Source organism: Pelodiscus sinensis, chromosome 2 (genome assembly GCF_052426305.1).
Source record: "Pelodiscus sinensis isolate ZL-2025 chromosome 2, ASM5242630v1, whole genome shotgun sequence".
NCBI lineage: Eukaryota > Metazoa > Chordata > Testudines > Trionychidae > Pelodiscus > Pelodiscus sinensis.
The window spans coordinates 220,652,755-220,668,187 of record NC_143053.1 but is presented as its reverse complement, the minus strand read 5'-3'; positions in this window follow the sequence as shown (position 1 = coordinate 220,668,187).

The window sequence follows — 15,433 nt, the reverse complement described above, 5'->3', positions numbered from 1 at the left end:
AGTGCAATTATGTGCCACGCACAATTCCTGCAACTGTGAATGCAAAGTGGGCACGAAGATGCGTGTTCAATTTTAAATGTGGGCTGCCAAAATTTCTCAACCTTATTCTGACCTTATGTCAACCAGGAACATCCTCCTCCTAATAAGAATTTGAATTCAGTTCAAGTTACTACTGTGTAAGGTGGATCAGAATCAGGCCCTCAGTCTTTTCAAGGCTTTCACAAGAAAAATGTGAAAATGCTGCTTCTGATGTAGAGAGAAACCTCACAGTGAATTAGGCATGTAATTCCCCATTTAACAATTAGTCAGTCTGTGCATAGAATCAGAGTAATTGCATATACCCTTCTTCGCATGAGGTTTTATACTTCAGGTGGAAGATGACACCCCAAGGGCTCAATTCTGATCCCCTGAAGCCCATTGGAGTAGAATCAGCACCAGTATATTTGCTGAAAGAAACAGCTTCCTTTCTTCTGTTTGCAATGGCACCATTTCTCATGACAAACAAGACCCTATGTACCATAAGTTGTATATTAAAAAGCTGCTTCATCATTTTCTGTGACACTGCCTCAAAGCTATCCAGAGCAATGCACTGAGAGGGCAAACCCTTCCTCTTTAGCCCTGCTTGCCATGTATGTGTTCCCAGCTTGTTTGCCAGTCTTCATCTTCATCAACTGCTTCATTGCAATTTTCAGTTGAATGGAACATGATGCTGAAAACAAAGAGTGAAAAATAAATTGCGTGTTTAAAAGAAACCTGGCAACTTACACAAATGAGTGTCATTTTCAAAAGTTTCCTAAACAACAATGAGCATGACAGGCACATCTCTGGCAAGAAACCCAATTTGTCAGTGTAGCACTTCTACACAATTCTAATGCTTATATTGTCGAGGGGAGACTCGGCCTTCCCTCTTCGTTTCTTGTTATGCTGATTCATTGCTCTTATTTTGGAATCTCATAATTTAGAGACTGACACTTGTGTGCAAAAGTAAAATATGTTCCTTTCCGATTTCCTTTGCTGGGCCTGGCTTTCTGCAGTGTTGTGAATAAAGTGTGTATATATATATACATATTAAAAAAATCTATACTATCCTTCTTATCTGTTCATTACAGAAGGAAAGTTCCATACTTTGGATATTAATTTCTTTCCAGACTATAGTGAATCAATGCTGTCCTATTTCTTATTATGGTTATTTATGACTGTGTGGAATGGACCCTTGAAACTTAAAGCTATGGAATCCTCCCTCCACTTAAAACATTGATTTCTGCATTGTTTAGAGTTCCTGCCTTGGTGGACATTTTTATTGTAGCCTTTATTTCATTAATAGCTTTCACATGGATGTTATAAAAGAATTGAGTTTTCCAGCGAATGAGAAGGAAGCATGGCTTTTCTTCCCTCAGGAAGTGTTTTTGAAACAGTATATATAGATGTAGCCAATTATTTGAACTACTGACTTAAATAATCTGGTGTGTATAGTGAGGTGGTAGCTATTTTTGATATTTGGTCACTCTGAATTGCCTTTCTGGGTAAAACTGGTGTGCTCGCCTCCATGGAAATTATGTTAAAATTGAAACACTGTTGTGTGATTTCACAAAAAAAAATAAAAATCGTTGCATATTAACTTTCCCCTCTGCGGGGTTGCCTAGTTTTTGGTAGGGTGACCAGATGTCCTGTTTTTAAGGGGACAGCCCTGTTTTTAAGATATCCTACAGGTGTCCTGACATTTTGTTAAAAACAGGCAAATTATCCCATATTTTCTTTCTCCCCCTTATATCAATAGAGGCTGGTCCTGTTGCTGGCAAAGATGCAGCATGTGGGGCTGGCCACTCCCCCTGCTGGTCCATCACCACAGCCCCCACTACGTGCCAGCTGTCTGCCAACAGGGCCCTGCTCCCCATCCCATTTCTGGCTCTGTGCTGCACACCGCTGTAGCTGGTGAGTGTGGGCAGGTACCAGAGAGCAGTCACTTATGTGTTGCCTCTGTTGCCCACCCATCAGCCCTTGACATGCTTCCCCTCTCATTGTGCTCTCTCTGCTTTGCTCCTTTGCCCCTCCCCCACCCCCGCCTTGTTGCTTCTCCATATCCCTACCAGCAGGGCTCATCCCCCTCCCAGTCTGTGCAGAAAACCAGCCCCAGGTCAGAGAGCTCAGCTCACCCACAGCCTGGCCAGCAGGCTCCTTCCTCCCCCCTCTGTGCAGGTACCCTGGGAAATCCCAAGTGCCTCTGGGCTCTGGATGGTGAGACCTGCATGTGTCAAAGCCCCACATAGCACTGGCCTGGAGAAGCCTTTCCACTCCCCAGCCAAGCTCTGGAGTGGCAGCAACCGAGGGGGAGCAATTTCCTGCCTGTTTATACCCCAGTCCTGCAGGCTTCAAAACAGTCTCTGGGGCAGGACCTTAGCACCCTCTTTACCCCCATATCCCATCCTTGGGTCCTGCCCACCCCAGGAAATGAGGGGCTGCTCTGCCCCTGTGCTCCCTCTTAGGCTGAGCCACCTCTCTGGGCAGTTCTCTGAAACCCCGACAGTCAGGTTCCCTGGGGCACAATGCAGCCTTAGGGATTAACCGCTTCCTGCCCATGCGGTAGCCGGGGGGACAAGAGGCAGCTGGGTTATGTTGGTGGCCAGCAGCAGCCCAGAGGTATGGGAAGAAGAGGAGAAGAGATGAGCTCCGCATGCCATTCTGAGGGCTGTCCCTTTATATCTAACAGCAGCAGTCAGCTTCAGTTACAAAGTGACGAATAGCTTTTCCAGGTGGTAAGTATTCTGAGTTAAGTTAACGTGGTCCTCTCCAGATGAAGCAGAGTCACAGAAAAAGGAGAGGAATATGTGCCATGTTCTCACTACCATTTTGATTAACTTTTTACTCTGACATGTGCACAGACCCAGCTTTTTTCACTCTGCTTCACTGGGTGGCAGGAAGCAGAGTGCTCCTGCCTAGTCTGCTCCCCTGAGCCCACATCACTGCCATGGTGAGTGTGGGGTGCCTGACTGGGAGAGGGTAGAGCAGGCTGCTGCCTCGCTCTGCTTCCCTGGCTTCCATCACTGCATTGAGTGTAGGGTCTGACCCCAGCTGCTGCCCACCTCAGGTGATCTCTCAGGCCCTGCAGGTTACTATCAACATGGGGAGCATTCCCATCCATAGGATGGTTGTGGAGTGCCATAGCCCGGATCAGGACCATCTATGTCCCCATGGTGCAATCCGTTAAATGGTTTAACAGCTTTACATGCTTGCTCAGGCTATGGGAGTTTTGACTGAATAATGCCTGAGCAGGGACTCCAGGGGTGTGTCTAGACTACATGCCTCCGTCGACGGAGGCATGTAGATTAGACAGATCGGCAGAGGGAAATGAAGCCGCGATTAAAATAATCGCGGCTTCATTTAAATTTAAATGGCTGCCCCGCTCTGCCGATCAGCTGTTTGTCGGCAGATCGGGGCAGTCTGGACGCGCCGCATCGACAAAGAAGCCTTTCTTGATCGGCACAGGTAAACCTGGTTTCACGAGGCATACCTGTGCCGATCAAGAAAGGCTTCTTTGTTGATGCGGCGCGTCCAGACTGCCCCGATCTGCCGACAAACAGCTGATCGGCAGAGCGGGGCAGCCATTTAAATTTAAATGAAGCCGCGATTATTTTAATCGCGGCTTCATTTCCCTCTGCCGATCTGTCTAATCTACATGCCTCCGTCGACGAAGGCATGTAGTTTAGACGTACCCCAGGATCTGACCCTGTAGGCCCCAACCTTCATCATGATTTGTGCAGCTGTCCTCCATGCAGGCCACAATGCAGAATCAGGGCTATAGTTTCTAAAATGCTGTGGGGCCTGTAGGATAAGAGGCTGTGATTTGTAACTGTGAGGTATTATTTAATCCAGGCTCCTTTCCATTTCCGCCATCGTGTGGCTCATAGAGTGGAGTCTGTACTCTTGACAGTTGTCTGGGTGAGATTCAAGTCGCAAACAACATGTTGCAGAAAGTGATTTTCCTTTTGGCCTCCAGCTCCACTTCATTAAGAGACAGTTTATTGTTTCCAATAATAAGAAGAAAAACGTTTCATGGGTGAAAGCTGTATTTTTGCACATAGTGAAATCTGGAACCACTGAAAATATTAATTACAAATTAAATTAAAATTAAATGAAATTTGCTAGAAAAATTCAAGAAATGATCAAAACAGTAGAATGAGTCACTTTTACTTTTCTTTTTAACTTCGCGTTAAATGGAAGATGAGTTAGCGACATGCCTGGTACTAGGAAGTTACAATATGTTCATTAAAGTCTCCTTTGAACCTCACCAAAATAATTGGGTAAGATTCCATTGGAATGGGTAATGCATGAGTAACACTAACAATGCTCCCTTAAAGTGCTTATGCAAAACAAACGAGGTTTACTTTAAGTACAGATAATTATTCCCCCTATTAGTTTTGATCAATTGCTTCATGGTAACATTCATTAGACAATCTAATGTGGGCCACAATTAGATTTTATACTTTTAAAAGATAAAGCAGAATCCCAGGCCATTAATTAAAGGGTTTGACTCAAGTTGGTTACAAGATGGATGTTACAGCCTCTCTGCTGGTGACCCAACTCAGCAAAACATAGCACTTTAGTTCTGAATAGCAAATACTCTGGCACTAATTGAATGCAAACTTCTGCTCTGCTTCAGAGCAGTTGGAAAAAAAGAAAAACATTTCATGTGTGCTTTCTTAAATGAGACATGAAATCCTAATGAGAGCCATGTGAATAGAACTAGATTTACATAGGGCAAATTGTAAACATGATCAAAATGCTAGAGATAGAAAAGCCCAATTAATATACCTGCTTCTATTTGTAGACAATGCCATTTCTCAGGGATTGTGTGCTTAAGCCCATAGGTACCAACTTCATGTGGATACCGGCAGCCGGCTTGTCCCCTTCCCTCCTGCGCCTTCAAACCATTGGCAGCCCTGCTGATCAGCTCCCGCACCCTCCTAGCACCTTCTGCCTGCTGTGAACAGCTGTTTCATGGCATGCAGGAGGTGCTGGAAGGAAGGCGAGAAGCAGAAACAGGACATGCTTGGAGATTAGGGCAGAGCAGGGATGGGAAGACGTGAGGCAGGGGTGGAGATTGAGGAAATGTGTGGGATGGAATTTGATTCTGGGGCACGGCAGAAGTGGCAAGAGGTAGGACGGGGTGGGGGAAGGGTGTGGATCGGGGCAGAGTGTGGAGGAGGGGGGTTAGAGGGAAATCCAGGGCCCAGAGGAAGCCAGCACATGTGCTTTAACTCAAGGTAAACCCTAGCCCCTTTTGTGTCTACACTGCAATCGCACTAACCCAGGGCTCACACCCAAGGTCCTGGGACCCTGCAGGGATGCAGGGTGCAAGCTTGAATTAAGGTGGGACCCAAATATGAGGACTATTACTTGTTAGTGTAGATGCAGGCCCACTTGACTCTGATCCTGGAAATCATCCAGAAATATCCCAAAATTCTATAGACCATCTTCCTTAACCCTCTATGCCAACAATCTGCAACCTACTCTATTGAAAATGAAATTCGGCCCCATTTTGTGAGCAGCAGCAGCTTAGCTCAGCATTAACCCATTGTCTCCCGATCACCAATCTGCAAGCACACTGAGAGCCTTCTGGGCTTGCAATGGAAAGTGAGTTTGTCAAGACTTTTGCAAAGGTGAGCTGCTTCCTGGGAACGTGTAAGGCAGGAAGTAAAGTTTTCCCACAGCTACTCCCGAGAGAATTATGCACCAAAAATTTTAAAATGTTATGCACAATATTTTCAAGCTCTGCAAAATTCTGCATATTTAACACGTCAAAATAATGCAATAAAATCATGCTGGTTTCAATTATGTAGGTAATTTCTTTACATTACAGTACAATGGATGAAGAATGGGAGTGGGGAGAAGTGGAGGAAATCACTAACCCCCCTCTAATAGTAATGTAACCAGATCTGACCCTTTATTTCTAGCTTTATTAGCCAACAAATACATGCAACCATTATAGGCCATTGATGGCTGGGGAACCAGACTCTCAATTTATATTGACCATCTCCAGAAATATCAACAGCAAACAACCATGGAACACATTTTGCTAGGAAACTTTTTCAGTTTCACTTCACTAAAGCACCTCAAGCATTTAAAAGACTCTACTTTCCTTTTCAACAGTCTGGCAATGTAAAGGAACCTTAAAACACTTACACCTGTTTTATACTCCTTGGGAAATTCACAAAAACAATGGGAACAATTCAGTAAGTAGGCAGGCTGCTGTATTCTGCTCTTCTTGAAGGGACAGAGCCTGCCCCCGAGCTGAAGCTCTGACCCTCCATGCCAAGCATGCCACGATAGTGAGCAAGAGGGATGGAGTGTTTCTTTCTCTCATCTACAATTGCCGCCTCCTGTGATTTATGTCTCTGTTGGCTCCTCGGGGCACTAGGACTGACCCGCTTATGCTGCTGGGCAGGGTAACTGACTGCAATTTCCCTTTGCTTTGGGAAATTCGGTGGGAGGGGTAGGGGGGAATAAACAAATCTGCAGGGGACATGATGATCTCTGCACATATGCAGTGATGCAGAATTCTCCCAGAAGTACACAGTGCACCATGCAGTGTTCCCTCTAAGCTGTGGTGATTCATCAGCCGCACCCATTCAGTGGCTCAGGGCTCCCTGCAGGGAGCTGACTAACTGGGTGGGAAGGAACAGCAGAGGGAAAACTGGCACCATGGTCCTAAGGCTAGAGTAGTATTATCATGTGGGTGGAGGATACTATTTGGTATCCAGGAGGTAAGCTCTAGATACTTCAGAGCAGATGCCAGAGCCTTAGGTTTGAGTGTGGGTTAGAAACAGAGTGACCTGACCAGATGGCAATTATGGAAAAATTGGGGCATTTTTGAGGTGGGAGGGGAAATTAGATGAATTCAGACTAGAAATCAGGGATATTTTTTAAACGAGGAGGTAATTAACCGTTGGAACAATTTACCAAATGCTGTGGTGGATTTTCTATTATTGACCATTTTAAAATCAAGATTAGATGTTTTTCCTAAAGATCTGCTCTAGGAATTATTTTGGGGAAGTTTTATGGCCTGTATTATATTACATCAGATCAAAATGGTTCCTTCTGACCTTGGAATCTATGAATCTTTAGGATTTAATGAACATCTCTGAAATAACTAATTGTTCGCGTGAAAGGTGTGGTTTATACATAGTCTTATATCTTGCATGTTAGCCTCATTCAGTACAAGCAGAGCTATGTGGACCATTTGAAGTTTATCATACAAGGATTTAATAAATATTTTTATAAAATGTGTTCAGGGGCCCAATGAAGTTTTGAAGAGTTAGCTGTTTTGAATGAACTTTATTTTCCCAATAGTTGAATCCCAACCCAAAGGCCCTCTAAACGTTGGTTATGATTATTATAGGAACCAGATTAGCAATGGGACATTTCTAATTGAAGTTTTGAATGAAGAATCACACTTTTAATGTATAGCCAGAACTTTGATCTCATGCTTTGGAAATGTGTGCCATGTCTGTGTATTCACTAACTTCACCAGCCTACTTTCTTGGGGTGTTTTGAGGATACTGGCCTATTCGGGCTAATTTTTCATTTTAGTGCCTACATGGGTCTTTCAAAGGCACCAAAGTGAGTTAGGAACACAAGTCCCATTGAAACTTGAGGAGTACATTCCACGAGGAGTACATTCCACGAGGAGTACAGCTAGTTAGGATTAGAAGCCTAATCCGAACTAGCTACTCCGTGCTGCGTGTAGCCGCGCGGCACGGGGTTCGAACTAGCCGGCATTTAAAAATGGCGCCGGCCAGCTTCATGCAAATGAAGCCCGGGAAATTCAAATCCCGGGCTTCATTTGCAATTGCGGATGACTACATTACCCTAATGTGTAGACATACCCTAAAGGAGTTAAATGTCTAAGTACTTCCTGAAACCAGATTTTAACATACACCCCAATCTTCTCCCTTTAGCAGTACAAATTACATAACCAAATACAGAAGCCCTGTGGTAGAGACCACTAGACTATGGTGTTTAAGGCTAATCTGATGAATAGGCCATCATCATAGGAGCTGGGAAACTTAAGTTCAAGTCTCTGCTCTTCAACAGATTTTATGACCCCGGCCAAATCACTTAGCCCTTTTGTGTCTCTTTTCCCCATCTGGAAAATGGAGACAATAATACTTTCCTGTGTCACAGGGATATTGTGAAGATAAATTCATTATGACTTTGAGGGGCTCAGATATTATGGTAATGGGGGCCATAGATATGTAACAAGTTCTGCTGTAATAAATGGGGATTTGGAAAATGGTGAGGGGTAGGCTACAAAATGGATGGTTTTAATTGGCAAATCCTTATGTCCAAGATTTTTTTTTTCATACAGGACTGCTGCTTTCCTCTGGTGTCTTTTGGGGCCTGTATTCCATCAATTTGAAATAATGAGTCTGCTATCAAGCAACTTAAATACAAGAAAAGGCTGCTTATTGCTAGTGGGGAGAAAATACATTGCAGTGCTTGGAAATAAGGTCCTGCACTTATACCAATCTTCTCAGTATGTAGCCACGGATGCTTACTCAGCTGCAAGAGAGCCAAAGTGCACAAAGAGAACATTTTAATTAGTTTATGGTTCATTATTAATAGGAAGCCCACAGTAAATAATGTGTAATTTATAAATATACACAATAGCCTATTTTCATTCATTAAGATAGATGATGCAATAGAGGACAAAGAATAGCACCTGGAGTATGAACAAATGTAGGAGGTAACTCACATCTGTCAAAGGTTTCACTCAAAAGTTTACCTAGTGATTCCTCTTGTAAGGTCCTGAGTACCTTAAAGTCCTGCTGATATACATCGGAGTTGAGGCTGGTTGATGCTTTTCAGGATTGTGCCTTTGTTTTGCATGTATGGAGTTGGTTATAAATCCTAAGGAAAACTCTAATAGCTACATGTCCTTTAGGACAAATAGTAAATTTAGAGAGTAGCAATGCAGCAGAACCTGAGTTATTCTATGACCAAGGAGCATTTCATTGCAGCCAGTCACCAAAAAGAGACTTTAGATCAGGCTCAGATCAGCTTGCTCAGATATTCAGCAAAATGACCTGCTGAAAGCACTAGACCATTTTGTCCTCTTAGCTATGGTGATATGATACTGTTACCTTGGCCGGATTTTGTCAGTGGAACTAAGAAAAAAACTTCAGCCCAAATCTAGGTGCAGAAGATGATTTAAGATAAGAATTTGTGTTTCAAGGATATTTGTCCAAAAGAAGTAGAAAAAGGAGAACAAACTAGAAGCCTAGTTTTAGGATCTGTGGAGTCCCAACAATTACAGAATCATAGAAGTTTAGGGGCTAGAAGGACCCTCAGGAGGTGAGGAGCTTGCGAACAGGTGAGTGCTAACAGGGAGTTTTGAGAGGGAGTTCTCCAGGTGAAGGAGAAGCAGATACAGGACTCTTGAGGGAAGTGTGTTTTGTTATTGGGGCTTTCTTACTGTGTGCTGAGCTTGTGTTTGTTTGGTGTGTGGTGGTGTTGGTTTTTTTCTCCCCCCCCCCCCCCCCCCCGTTTGAGTGAGGCTTTAGAGAGGGAGTTCTCCAGGTAGAGGAGAAGCAGATACAGGAGTCTTGGGGGAAGTGGGTGTTGTGTTTGGGGCTTTCTTGCTGTGTGCTGAGCTTGTGTTTGTGATTGAGGTTTGGTGTGTGTTCTTTTTTGTTTTTTGTTTATTTATTTATTTATTTTCCTCTGTGTTTGAGAGGGAGGCTTTTTTTTTCCCCCTCCCCTTGATGGAGTTTCTGCTGTGATTGGCAGTGATTGGCAGGTGGAAACTGTTGGCTTCTAATTAAAGTGTGAATTCTAGAAGCCTCTGCTAATTGGCTGAGCCTTGGTAGGGGGAGGGGCTTTATAAAGCAGTGGGCAAGCAACCAAGGAGCTTGTGAACAGGTGAGTGCTAACAGGGAGTTCTGAGAGGGAGTTTGGAAGGGGAGAGGAAAGGGCGGGAGGTTCTCTTACCTTTCTTTTTAAATCCCTTTTCCAGGACAGCAGCGATGGTTGGTGATGGGTCTGCTGTTGTTACCTGCACAGCGTGTGCCATGTTTGTCTTCCTCCCGGAAGAAAGAATGGATTTCATCTGCACCAAGTGCAAGCTGGTCGACATTTTGGAAGAAAAAATTAGAGGACTGGAGGCCCAAGTGTCGACCCTACGCTTGATCAGAGAGGATGAAGACTTCCTCGATAGAAGGCAGCATTTAATCCTTCAAGCACAGCAGGCAGAAGAGCCAGAGAGGGCAGTACGTGACCAAGAAGAGAACTGGAAGCATGTAACTTCTAGAAGGGGAAAAAGGCCAGCACGGGATTCCCCCGATGCTATAGAGGTAAGCAATCGCTTTCAAGCTCTCTCCACAGGCTCTGCAGTGCTGAAAGCTCTGGAAGGGACCTCAGAAGGAAGAAACCAAAAGGGAACACCATCTACTGGAAGACATGGGATGCGTTGTCCTATGGATGGGGGTTCCACGGCCACCACCCCTAAAAGGAAACGATGGGTGGTGGTGGTCGGGGACTCCCTCCTAAGAGGGACTGAGCCATCCCTCTGCTGTCTGGACCTGGAATCTCGAGAGGTGTGCTGCTTACCGGGAGCTCGCATTCAGGATGTCACTGAGAGGCTTACCAAGCTGATCAAACCTTCGGATCGCTACCCCTTCCTGCTTCTCCACGTGGGAACTAATGATACGGCCAAGAATGATCTTGAGCGTGTTACTGCGGATTATGTAGCGCTAGGAAGAAGGATCCAAGAATTTGGAGCGCAAGTGGTATTCTCCTCCATCCTCCCTGTTGAAGGGAAAGGACTGGGCAGGGATCGTCGAATTGAGGACATAAATGTGTGGTTGCGCAGATGGTGTCGAAGAGAGGGCTTTGGTTTCTTCGACCATGGGACTCTGTTCCAGGCACAAGGATTGTTAGGAAAAGATGGGATCCACCTAACGAAGAGAGGAAGGAGCATCTTCGCAGGCAGAAATTCAGAGAGGAAGGGGCAAGAAAGGAGGACCCCTGATTTGAATGGAGAAGATAGGACGATCAACTGGTTACCTGAAGCTGGCAGTATTTTAAAGAAGCCTTATTGAAGGCACAGAAAGAAACCATCCCGACGCGTAGCAAGAGAGGCAAACATGGTAGGAGACTAGACTGGCTTACAGGGGAAATCCTTGGTGAACTTAAGCACAAAAAGGAAGCTTACAAAGAGTGGAAACTTGGACAAATGACAAGGGAGAAGTTTAAAGGTATAGCTCGAGAATGCTGGGGGGTTATCAGGAAGGCGAAAGCACAAATGGAATTGTGACTGGCTAAGGATGTGAAGGATAACAAAGGTTTCTACAGGCATGTTAACAAGAAGAAGGTGTTCAGAGAGGGTGTGCGGCCCCTAATGGATGAAGGAGGTAAACTAGTGACAGATGCTGTGGGGAAAGCTGAAGTACTCAATGCTTTCTTTGCCTCTATATTCACGGACAAGGTCGGCTCCTGGACTTCTGCACCAGGTGACGCAAGATGGGATGAAGATGGACAGCCCGTGGTGGGTAAAGAACAGGTTAGGAACTATTTAGAAAAGCTAAACATACATAAATCCATGGGTCCGGACTTAGTGCATCCGAGGGTACTGAGGGAGTTGGCAAATGTCATTGTGGAGACTTTGGCTATTATCTTTGAAAAGTCGTGGAGATCGGGAGAAATCCCGGATGACTGGAAAAAGGCAAGTGTAGTGCCCATCTTCAAAAAAGGGAAGAAGGATGATCCAGGGAACTATAGGCCGGTCAGTCTTACCTCGGTTCCTGGAAAAATCATGGAAGGGATACTTAAGGAATCCATATTGAGGCACTTGGATGAGAGGAAAGTGATTAGGAATAGTCAGCATGGATTCACAAAGGGCAAATCGTGCCTGACCAATCTGATTAGATTCTATGATGAGGTAACTGGCTCGGTGGACATGGGGAAGTCAGTGGATGTGTTATACCTTGACTTTAGCAAGGCTTTTGATACGGTCTCCCACAATATTCTTGCCAGCAAGTTAAGGGATTGTGGATTGGATAAATGGACGGTAAGATGGATAGAAAGATGGCTAGAAGGCCGGGCCCAGCGGGTAGTGATCAATGGCTCGATGTCAGGATGGCGGTCGGTTTCTAGCGGAGTGCCCTAAGGTTCGGTTCTAGGACCGGTTTTGTTCAATATCTTTATTAATGATCTGGATGAGGGGATGGATTGCACCCTCAGCAAGTTTGCAGATGACACTAAACTGGGGGGAGAGGTAGATACGCTTAAGGGCAGAGATAGGGTTCAGAATGACTTAGACAAATTGGAGGATTGGGCCACAAGAAATCTGATGAGGTTCAACAAGGACAAGTGTAGAGTCCTGCACTTGGGACGGAAGAATCCCAAGCGTAGTTACAAGCTGGGGACCAACCGGTTAAGTAGTAGTTCTGCAGAAAAGGACCTGGGGGTTACAGTGGATGAGAAGCTGGATATGAGTGAACAGTGTGCCCTTGTAGCCAAGAAGGCTAATGGCATATTAGGTTGCATTAAGAGGAGCATTGCCAGCAGATCCAGAGATGTCATCATTCCCCTTTATTTGGCTTTGGTGAGGCCGCATCTGGAATATTGTGTCCAGTTCTGGGCCCCCCACTACAAACAGGATGTGGACTCATTGGAGAGGGTCCAGCGGAGGGCAACCAAAATGATTAGGGGGCTGGAGCATATGACTTATGAAGAGAGGCTGAGGGACTTGGGTCTGTTTAGTCTGCAGAAGCGAAGAGTGAGGGGGGTTTTGAGAGGAGCCTTCAACTTCCTGAAGGGAGGTTCCAAAGAGGATGGAAAGAGGCTGTTCTCAGTAGTGACAGATGGCAGAACAAGGAGCAATGGTCTCAAGTTGTGGTGGGAGAGGTCCAGGTTGGATATTAGGAAACTATTTCACTAGGAGGATGGTGAAGCACTGGAATGGGTTAGCTAGGGAAGTAGTGGAGTCTCCATCCCTAGAGGTGTTTAAGTCTCGGCTTGACAAAGCCCTGGCTGGGTTGATTTAGTTGGAATTGGTCCTGCCTAGAGCAGGGGGCTGGACTTGATGACCTTCTGAGGTCTCTTCCAGTTCTATGATTCTATGGAGGTGTCAAGTCCAGGCCCCTGCACTGATGGGACCAAATGAACCTTAACCAAGCCTGACAGATATTTTTCCAATCTGTTCTTAAAAGCCTCCAATGATGGGGATTCCACAACCTCCCTTAGAAACCAATTCTAGTATTTACCTCCCTGTATAATTGGAAACTTTTACCTAATCTAAATCTCCCTTGTTGCTGATTAAGCCCATTATTTCTTGTCCTATCTTCAGACAACATGAAGAACAATTGAGCTCTGTCTCCCTTGAGGCTATGTCTAGACAACAGAGTTTTTCCCGAGGTATCCCAGAAAAACTCCACTACATCCAGGGAACACGACTGCTTTTCCGCTTTTTTTTTTTTTTTGTGGAAGAGCAGACGCGCTCTTTCAGTAGCCCTGACTTCCTCCTTCTGCAAGGAAGAAGGACTCTTCCAAAAGAGAAGGATTTTCCAAAATTTGGCCCAGTGTAGCCTCTTCCAAAAAAACTATTGAAAAAGATACGCAAATTGCGGACATAGATCGTTGTAATTTAGACATAGCCTGAGAGTGGTTACCAGAGCCCCGTTCAGTCAAAATATTTCAAAATTTTGATTTTATCCCAAATTGAAATAAATACCTCCCTCCCTTCATCCCAGCAGAAAAATGTTCACAGAATAGGAGAACCATTTTCCATCCACTTCTGAGATGTAGATTCTTTCAACAGTAGGCTTCAAACAATCTCTTACTTTATCTGTAATGGCAAATTCACAGAATTTTGTTTGCATTGCTTTTTTGTTTGCATTGCTTTTTAAAGCAAAAAAATGTATCTTTAAAATAGGAGGAATTAAAGGGCTGATTCAAAACCCATCAAAATCAATGACAGTTTTTTTCCATTAGCTTCAGTTAATGTGGCCAGCATTTCAGATATATAAACATGCATAACTAGTCATTTACTGTTGTAACTGTGCACACAATTATACCAATTGCGTATACGGATTATGCCCCATATCCTCCAAATATTTACATATATGAGTAATTTTACTTATGTGAGCAGTCCTGTTGTGTTCAGTGACACTACTTGTGAAATTTTGCTTGCATACGTATTTGGAGGATCTGGGTCTAAGTATGTGCATATCTGAAAATGGAAGTCTATTACACAAGACCTTTATATAAAAGGTATTTATATATTTTGGACTGCAATTTCAGACCAATTATTTTTTCTGCCCTAGCACAGGAAACCAGAAAAAAGATGGTAGCAGTTTAAATCCGTGTGGGATTTTTGATGCATTGCTACCTACCTGCTGATTACACAATCTGCCTCTTTCTAATTTATCACTCTAATATTAGAGTTAGTACGAAGAACTAACGTGTAAAAGGTAAAAAATAATTGTAAATTATACTGACCAGCTCACATTAGTGTGAGTGCAAGCAACAGTAAGGTGTTTCTATTTATCACCATTTGCTTTGATAGGATACCATTCATTACATTTATCATCTGATTCCTTTCAATTACTTCTTCTTGAGAAGATGTACAATCAGCATTATTTAGTTAGAACTGTGTTTGTCCAAAACATTTTTAAAGCCCGTTAAAAAGGAGCACTTGTTGGATATGTGGACTAGATCTAGAATTTCTCATTTTTTTAAATGTATTTTGCTTGTTACCAAGAGGTAAAGCGGAATTTTATACTGTATGCTTAAAAGCAATAAAGTAAAAGCATTTGAATATCGTCTTGTATCTCTGGGTACTGAAGTTTTGACTAGAGTAACTGCCAGGGTCCTGTGCTTCTGGTGGATAATGTTCAGCCCCAGAGGCTCACTGTGTTTCACCACACAGCCTCTTTCTCTTTACTAGAGGCAGGGTTCACAGCCTACTGAGCCATACTTTTCCCAGGCTAATCCATAAAATTGGACTACAGTCCTGGTCTCCCTATCCAGGGACAGACTCTGTAGTGGTGTGGGAGGTTTGCGGGGAAACCAGGTCCACCCACTACTCCAGTTTCCAGCCCAGTGAGCCTAAGACAGCAGCAACAGATGGGGTTTGTTATATTCCCTGTCTGGAAACTACATCCCTGGGCTACTTCCCCAAACAATCCCTCTCAGTACCTTTCCTCTGGTACCTGCTTATCCTGCTCCTTCACCCACTCTGCCTGACTTGCTGCTCACAGCTCTCACCCAGACTCCTTTCACTCTCAGAACTTTGGCTTCTTCCTCATGCACCCCCGACCTAACAGAAGAGGAGCCCTTTTAAATCAATCAGTCTCAGCTAGCTCTTGATTGGTCACTGGTGGCCTGATTAGCCTGACTCCATTGGCTCTGAAAGGCTCCTAATTAGCTCAAGATG